The following is a 7,894-nucleotide window of genomic DNA, read 5'->3' on the forward strand; positions in this document are numbered from 1 at the left end:
CAAAAGTCACCAACAATCAATGATAAAAGTCTCAAGATAATCAATAATCTCTCAAAGAGTCTAAAAAATAATCAAGAGTGTCTCACAATATTCAAGAGTCTAACAATGATCAAGAGTCTAACCTTAAAAATGAGGTTATTCGAACTATTTATAATAAATAAAAACCTAATTAAACAAGGACTCTATTTGCTGGAAATCTGTCAAAACGCGGCTGGATCGACGGACCTCGCGACGGGACGTCGTGGTCACGACGGGCCGTCATGGACTCTGTCGTCCCTTTCTTGGTGCAATTTCTTCTGCTGCTCTCTTCATTACACTCGACGACAGGTATGACGGATCGTTACGAGCACAACGGTCCGTCGAGGGTCTCCATTCCAAAACACTTGAACTCTTGGAATATGGGTACTGGGGCTACTTCTCTGATCTTAATGACGAACCTGCAGGACGGACCGTCATGGCTACGACGGTCCGTCACGCTTTCCGTAACCCCACACTTGGTCAGACTTCCCCATCTTCCTTCAGCAGCTGCACTACGCTGCCACCTACGGACCGTCACGAGCATGACGGACCGTCACAAGCTAAGAAACTTATATAAAAATTAGCACAAAAAGGCTTTTGGACACACTAAACTTAAGGAAAAAGTATTAATAATACCGTGAAACCACGGTATATCAATTAGTATGAATTTCATCATAGGCTTACCAAAGTCTCGCAGGCAGCATGATTCTATTTGGGGGATTGTCGATAGAATGATGAAATCAACCTACTTTTTATCGGTAAAGACTACCCATTAAGCAGAAGATTATGCAAATTTGTATCTTCAAGAGGTGGTAAGACTTCATGGGGTTTCGATCTCCATTATTTAAGATAGAGGTGTGCGATTTACTAAATAGTTTTGTAAGTCCTTCCAAAAGGGCTTGTGTTCAAAAGTTAACTTAAGTACTGCCTTTCATCCTCAGATAAGGTAAGTAGAGTGCACTATTCACACCTTAGAGGATATGTTGAGGGCTTCTGTGATTTATTTCAAAGGTAATTGGGATGATAAACTGCCTCGCTTACAACAAGTATTACCAATCTTGCATCCAAATAGCTCCTTATGAAGCTCTTTATGGGAGAAGATGTAGATCTACTATTGGATGGTTTGAAGTTGGTGTAGGGTTGATAAGACCAGATTTAGTTCATCAAGCTATGGAAAAGGTGAAAGTGATTGAAGAGAGGTTAAAGACATCAAAGGCGTCAGAAATCGTACACTAATGTTAAGAGAAGGGAGTTAGAGTTTGAAGTAGATGATCGGGTGTATTTGAAAGTTTCACCCATGAAAGGTGTTGTGATATTTGGTAAGAAGGGGAAACTCAGTCCCCGTTATATTGGCCCTTATAGAATATCTAAGAGGCTTCGTAAAGTATCTTATGAGTTAGAGCTACCATAAGAGTTTGTAGCGGTCCATCCGGTGTTTCACATCTCCATGTTGAAGAAATGCATGAGTGATCCTTCATTGATCATACCAACTGAAGATATTGGGATCAATGATAGCTTATCTTATGAAGAGATTCCAGTCCAAATTTTAGATCGCCAAGTTTGCAAGTTGAGGACAAAATAGGTAGCATCGGTCAAAGTCCTTTAGAGAAACCAACTTGATGAGAAAGCTACTTAGGAAGCTGAGGAATATATAAAGATGATATATCCACATCTATTCGAATCCAGAGAAGTTCCTAATTAAGATACTAATCATTTTCTTGGTATTTATTTATAAGTTGGTATGTTGTTCTTGCATTTGCTTGTTGGGTGTTTGAAATGAATGGTTGCATGTTACACCCTTAGCCTAGTAAGAGTGATCTCATTCGAGTACAAATGTATTCAAGGGGAGATATTGTAACATCTCACAAATTTAAATAACTAGGAAGGAGTTAATAATTGGAGATAGTCATTTTTGGAAAGAATTAAAATCTAGAGATTTTGTTAAGTTAGAATAAGTTGAATTTTTATCAAATAGCCATAAATCCTAGATCAGGATGATTTAGGTATACTTCCAGATTTGGTAGGAAAGATCTGGGAATATCTTTCCATAGCTTCCAAGTTTGCGAGATTTTGAGTTTGTATGAGTGAGATATGCCCTTTGGAAGTTGGGTTGTTCAAATAAGGAAAGTCCAACCCAGATTTTTGAAGAGTGTTTTGGTCCTTTCCTTATCCAATTGTTTTAATTCGTTTTTAGGAGTTTAATTGGGGTAAATTCATATTTTTTTAGTTTAGAAAAGTTGAAGTTCACGCTAGAGATTGGAGAAAAGAAAAAAGAGGACAAAAGAGAAGAAAGTTCAAGATTCGTCAAGAACGTTCAAGAATCGCTTGTGGATTTCCTCAAGGGGTGATCCCTATGTGGTATGTGAGATCACATAGTGTTTGGTTAGTCTACCCATGTGCCAATCATGATTTATTTCAGCGAATTTAAGTCTTTAAAAGTTTAGAAACTGAATTCTTGATGGGTTAGTTGACGTTCCCTTGAGTTCTTGATTCGTTGAATTTGTTGAGGAGTTGTTTGATCCTAATTCATGTAATTAGGTATAATTTTGAGTTGAATCTTTCATACTTCGAGTATATAATTGATTGTAAGTGTTTGGGAAAGAACTAAGTTGATTGGGAAGGTTTATAGTTGAAAAATAAAGGAGAAAAGTCTAATGCACCTGGGCAAGGGCTTGGGGCGTCGTCCCTCTCAGAGCCCCAATAAGAGATCTCCGAATTTTAGCCCAAGGGAGTCTCCCCTCTCATTGCCCCAAGTAGGGTCCTTTGAGTTTTGTGCTCTGGTATCCCGCGCCTCTCAGAGCGCCACGGACGCCAGTTCACCCCATTCTTCTCCCATCTTTTAGTACTAGTTCCTTAGTAATGTACATATGTTTTCTAATGGATTCCAGCACTCATAGGTAAAACTACACATCATAAAATCATCCATAAATATGAAATCATGAACCTTGAATCCATACTTCAATTCAAGGAAAGTTAAGAGTCAAGTCTGGAAGTTAAGAAGCAAGTCAAGAAAAGTTTATAAAGTTTTCAAAAGTTTTTCACAAACGTTTTAACTTTGTTTTAAGACTTAAAGTTCAAGTTGAGTATTAATCATTGAATTTCATTTCTTCAAAGAAGTATATGGGGACTATGTATTCCCAAAGAATTCAAAAATGTTTTCACATTTGAGAAAGAAAGGGAATATCGATTCCAAGAGAGCTTTTAAGCTGAGTTTTGAGTAATTATCTCAAAACAAAGAAAGAAGTTTGTTTTAAAAACATATGAGTTAATTATATTTTGGGCGTAATATTGAGCGCCGTTATGGGCATATGAGTTCATATTAACTCTAGTCTCCATAAATCATATAGCCATCATATGTAATAAAGGATCATACTTTTTAGATAAATTATTAAGTGTGCTTTTTAGTATAGACTAGTGGATACAGTTACATAAGGCGTTATATATGACGACAAAGTATAGGATAGTTCTGGCAGCATGGGCAAGACGTTGTATCACCTCTTAGGCTCATAATAGTGGTTGTCGGTTAGAGAATCTCCCACAGAAATTATATTTATTATATGAGTAAAATTAAGTTTATTATTATTTTTTCTTTAACGAACTAAGTTATTTTCCACTATTTTTTCAAGTTTTCTATATATTGCATGTGTTTTATTGCTTTAAATTGCTTTGAATTGATTTATGTTGTTTAGGAGTCGAGTAAAGTCAAGGTAAGTGTTCCTTCCTAATTCTTTTCAAGCTTAAGTTGTGTTTAGCATTCCAGCTTGCATACTCGTACATACAAAATGTTGATGTCAGTTGGCCTGCATCATCTTATGATGCAGACACGGGTAACCAAGATCATCACCTAGCACCTCGTTGATCCAGTTGAGCACTCACAGTCAGTTGGTGAGCCTCCTTGCATTCTGAAGGACTCCTTTTACTTTGATTTTAGTATTTCATTGTTAGTATGTTCGGGGGTTTTGTCCCTACATCCCTCTATATTTTAGAGGCTTCATAGACAATTAGTAGTTCAGTTGTCTTTACATTATCATTTCCTATGTTAAGACTTGAGTTGTCATTTTGGCAAGTTGAATGTTGACTTTTAAACATTCTAAAGTTATTTTGTTTAACAGTTTAGTTAAGTGCATTTGTGTCACGACCCAAATCCAGTCGTGAGTGGCACCCACTTAACCTTCTAGATGGACGAACCAAGGAATACAACCCCAACATATACCAATAATTCAACTACGAATAACAAAAATAATGCGGAAGCTCCAAAACTTACTAAAGTAACCAATCAGATAAATCTCTAAAATATGTTACATATTATCCCCCAAATCTTAAAGTCATCACATCAAGGACATCTAATCTTCAAATACTAAGTCTAAGAATATCACAAACACCAAAATAAATGAATAAAATAGTATAAGTCCGAAAACTAAGGACATCAGGTCATGACCGAAAGAATCCAACCCAAGCTCGAATAAATGGCTCACCCTTGACACTTGATATGCTGAGACTAGCTAGAGCTGAGGGCGATTCAAAGTTGATGGTACCCTTGTTGCACGCCATAAAAGAGAAACAAAGAAAAACACAAGTAAGGCTCAGTACAGGTCAACATGTACTGAGTAGGTATCATCGGCCAACCCAAAATAGAAACTAATATACAATGAATAATAGTATGAACTCAACTGTAGCACTTAACATGTGATAAGCAACAAACAACATGAACAAGTGTCAACAACACTAAAGTAAGTATGTAATAAGTTAACAATATCAAGATCATCCATGAGGACTCATGCCTCCAACTAAACCATTTGGGGAATTGAGTTCTCTGTGATTGAGTACATTCCGTTAACCATATCTTTTTCCTTAATGTTACTGTGTCGAAACGTCACACTCCGATCCAATAATACCGTGTCAGAATATGACACTTCGATCCAATTATACCGTGTCGGAACGTGACATTCCAATCCAATTATATCGTGTCGGAATGTGACACTCCGATCCAATTATACTGTGGCAGAATGTGACACTCTGATCAAATTATACCATTAATTTATCATTTATTATCAACACTTCAATTCATTGATAATATTTCATCAAACCTTCTTTATTCAAGGCATCACTTCCATAAAGAGGGTTCAAGAATATAAATTCCACGGTCTCAGGATTTCAGATCAATCACAAAACACACAATCAATTAGCCACACAAATACACAATCAAGTACATAGAAAACTTCACAATATCATTTTTCAATGCAAATCAATCACTATTAAGAGTTTACTATCAAATAACATAAACCATAACCTACCTCCACCGAAGAACCGAAGTCAAGCAAGCTACTTCACCAATACTTTTCCTTTCCTCAATGCTTCCGAACGTTTCAAATCTATCAATTATATATGCATAATTTGTAAGTTAACAAGCCTATAACCACTCATATAATTCTATGTCTTTCCTAGACCCAACAACTCCCTAATTCTATCATCAATTTTCTAAAGTTCAAATCCAAAGGTAAGTCTTAATTCCTCCCATTAACATAACTTTAATATAGTTCATATAATGTACTACACATTATATTTAAATACCTATCACAATATGCTAAAACTTATTTTATAATATGATAATGAAGTAGAATCATAATGGTAAACCTAGTTGATTGGTAAACATATGCGTACTGCAAAACATGGCAAGACTGACATCTTTCTAATTAATTCCTAAAACTATAGCATTACTCAACATAATGATCAGCCATAATTAGGCATAAGAACCAATTAGAATCGTTGCTCTTAAGTTTGGAAAATCACCACAGTTTGACAAATTGAGACTTTTAACATTGCAATTCTAATTTCATTCTTCTTTCTCAATTATAATAACACCTTAATAATATCATAGGATTGCTAATCATTCCCTTTTTTTTAGCCAACCATGCTTAAATTAATGGTCATAATGTTTTCCCTACATTCACTTAATCAACTCCACGTCCCCGACATTAATTCAATTGAAAACCACTTCTTTTGGACTAACATATAATATTTGTTTTTAGCACTTGCATTTTATCAAATTTCAAAAGAACAAAGGTCTGGAGAGACTGTACCTGATGGATTTTACACGTCGTTTGATTGTCACCGCCATATTCTCTCTTTTACAGATTCTCTATAACCCTAATATTATATAACTAATTATAAATAGTGGTAAACGAGATTCACTATTAATTTTAATATTATTTTCTTTAACCACCAACTAAATAGATTATTAAAACTAACCCAATAATTTCATAATTATTATTATGAATAATCCAAGACACCTATTTAGAATCTATCGAAAAGTGTTTTATCAAATAAAAGCTCTAGTATTCAAAACAACCGAATGGGTTGTTACAATTTGATCATTATAATAATATTGAGGTTCTTCCGCTAAGTAAGTAAGTCAGACCAAAGGTTCGTTTGGACCCATCAATGATTTTCGAGTGTCAGACCCGCCCAGGATGTTGGATCGGGGCGTGAAATAGATGGTCTTATGCAAAACAATAAGTAACTCTGAAGGTTGTACTCGGACCACAAGAATTGAAAGAAGTGATTACCTTGAATTGATTTCATCACTTGAAGCAATTAGCAAATTGAATTCTAAATATATATTTCACTAATATCAAGTAAACAAAATGCAATACAAATATGATTTACCAAGTTTGAAAAGGACTAGGAGTGTATTCATATTGATTTGAGGTTTCAACTCAAATAATGATTGGTCTAGGCTACACTTTATATTTTCTAAAACTTCAAAAACCCTTTTAATTAAAACACAAGTGTTGCTTGAGTAGATAGACTATCCCTAGTTCATATAATTAAATGAGAAATTACTCTGATTATCTCATTCCTGAATCAAGTCCAAATAGTAAATTTCAACAAGTCCTCACTATTAAGTCTTACCCAATCACATTGTGTTTTCTCAAGCCAAAACGGTGTAAGAGAGCTCAATCAATGTTTGCAACCACTGATTTTTAGATTAAAACTTTTAGACAACTGTAGATCCATGTAATAAAATCAATTTTAGAACTGAGTAATTAATACTTGTTAGGGGTTTTACACACACACCCCATCAAGCGCACACACTCCTAGCAAGGATTTAGATACTCATAAAAGAAAAATAGAGACAATATCGATGTAGGAAGTCTTTCAAGCTAATGTAATTAAAAAAAATTGAAATCCAACTTGGAATGATACAAATTTGAGGTTTCTTTCTTTACAAGTTAAAAAGTTCTTCATTATACTCTATAGATAATTTTCTACCAAAATAAAGAGCTCTCTCTACTATCTCTAATTGGGAAGAAGAAAAAGGTATATAAGCATAAAATCTTCAACCTATCATTGGAACCTTCCAAATGAGGCACTAAGTTTCAATTGTGAAGTCTCAACTGGTAAAAAGAGAAAGTGATACATCACCTATTGAACTTATATTTGTGATAAAGTACTGATAGTTCTCCTTAAGAATGAGTTTCAATGGTAAAAGAGTTATTTGAAGTGTTTTACCCTTCAACTTCCATCTTTGAATGCCTGCTGGACTACGAAATTCTGATCCAGGATTGTGGAGCGTCAATCGCTTCTCCATGTCAACTTTTAGTTCTCACAATACCATCTACTTTAGGATTGGCGAGTTGTGATCAAACATTCTACCACGTCAATTACAACAACAGTATTGAGGTAGTTTTACTCCTTTCAAATCTATATTTAGCCAGCGAGATGCTTGTTGGTTCCTGTGGGAAGCCAAATCTTTTGTCGGTGTAATTTAATGGGTTTTTTTTTCTATTTTCGTATATCAAAATTTATTTTCCAAGTAATATATGAATACAAGAGAAGTAGGGACTCATATCCCCATTCCCCCCCCCCCCCCCCC

The sequence above is a fragment of the Solanum pennellii genome, chromosome 7, assembly GCF_001406875.1.
Source record: "Solanum pennellii chromosome 7, SPENNV200".
NCBI classification, from domain to species: Eukaryota; Viridiplantae; Streptophyta; class Magnoliopsida; order Solanales; family Solanaceae; genus Solanum; species Solanum pennellii.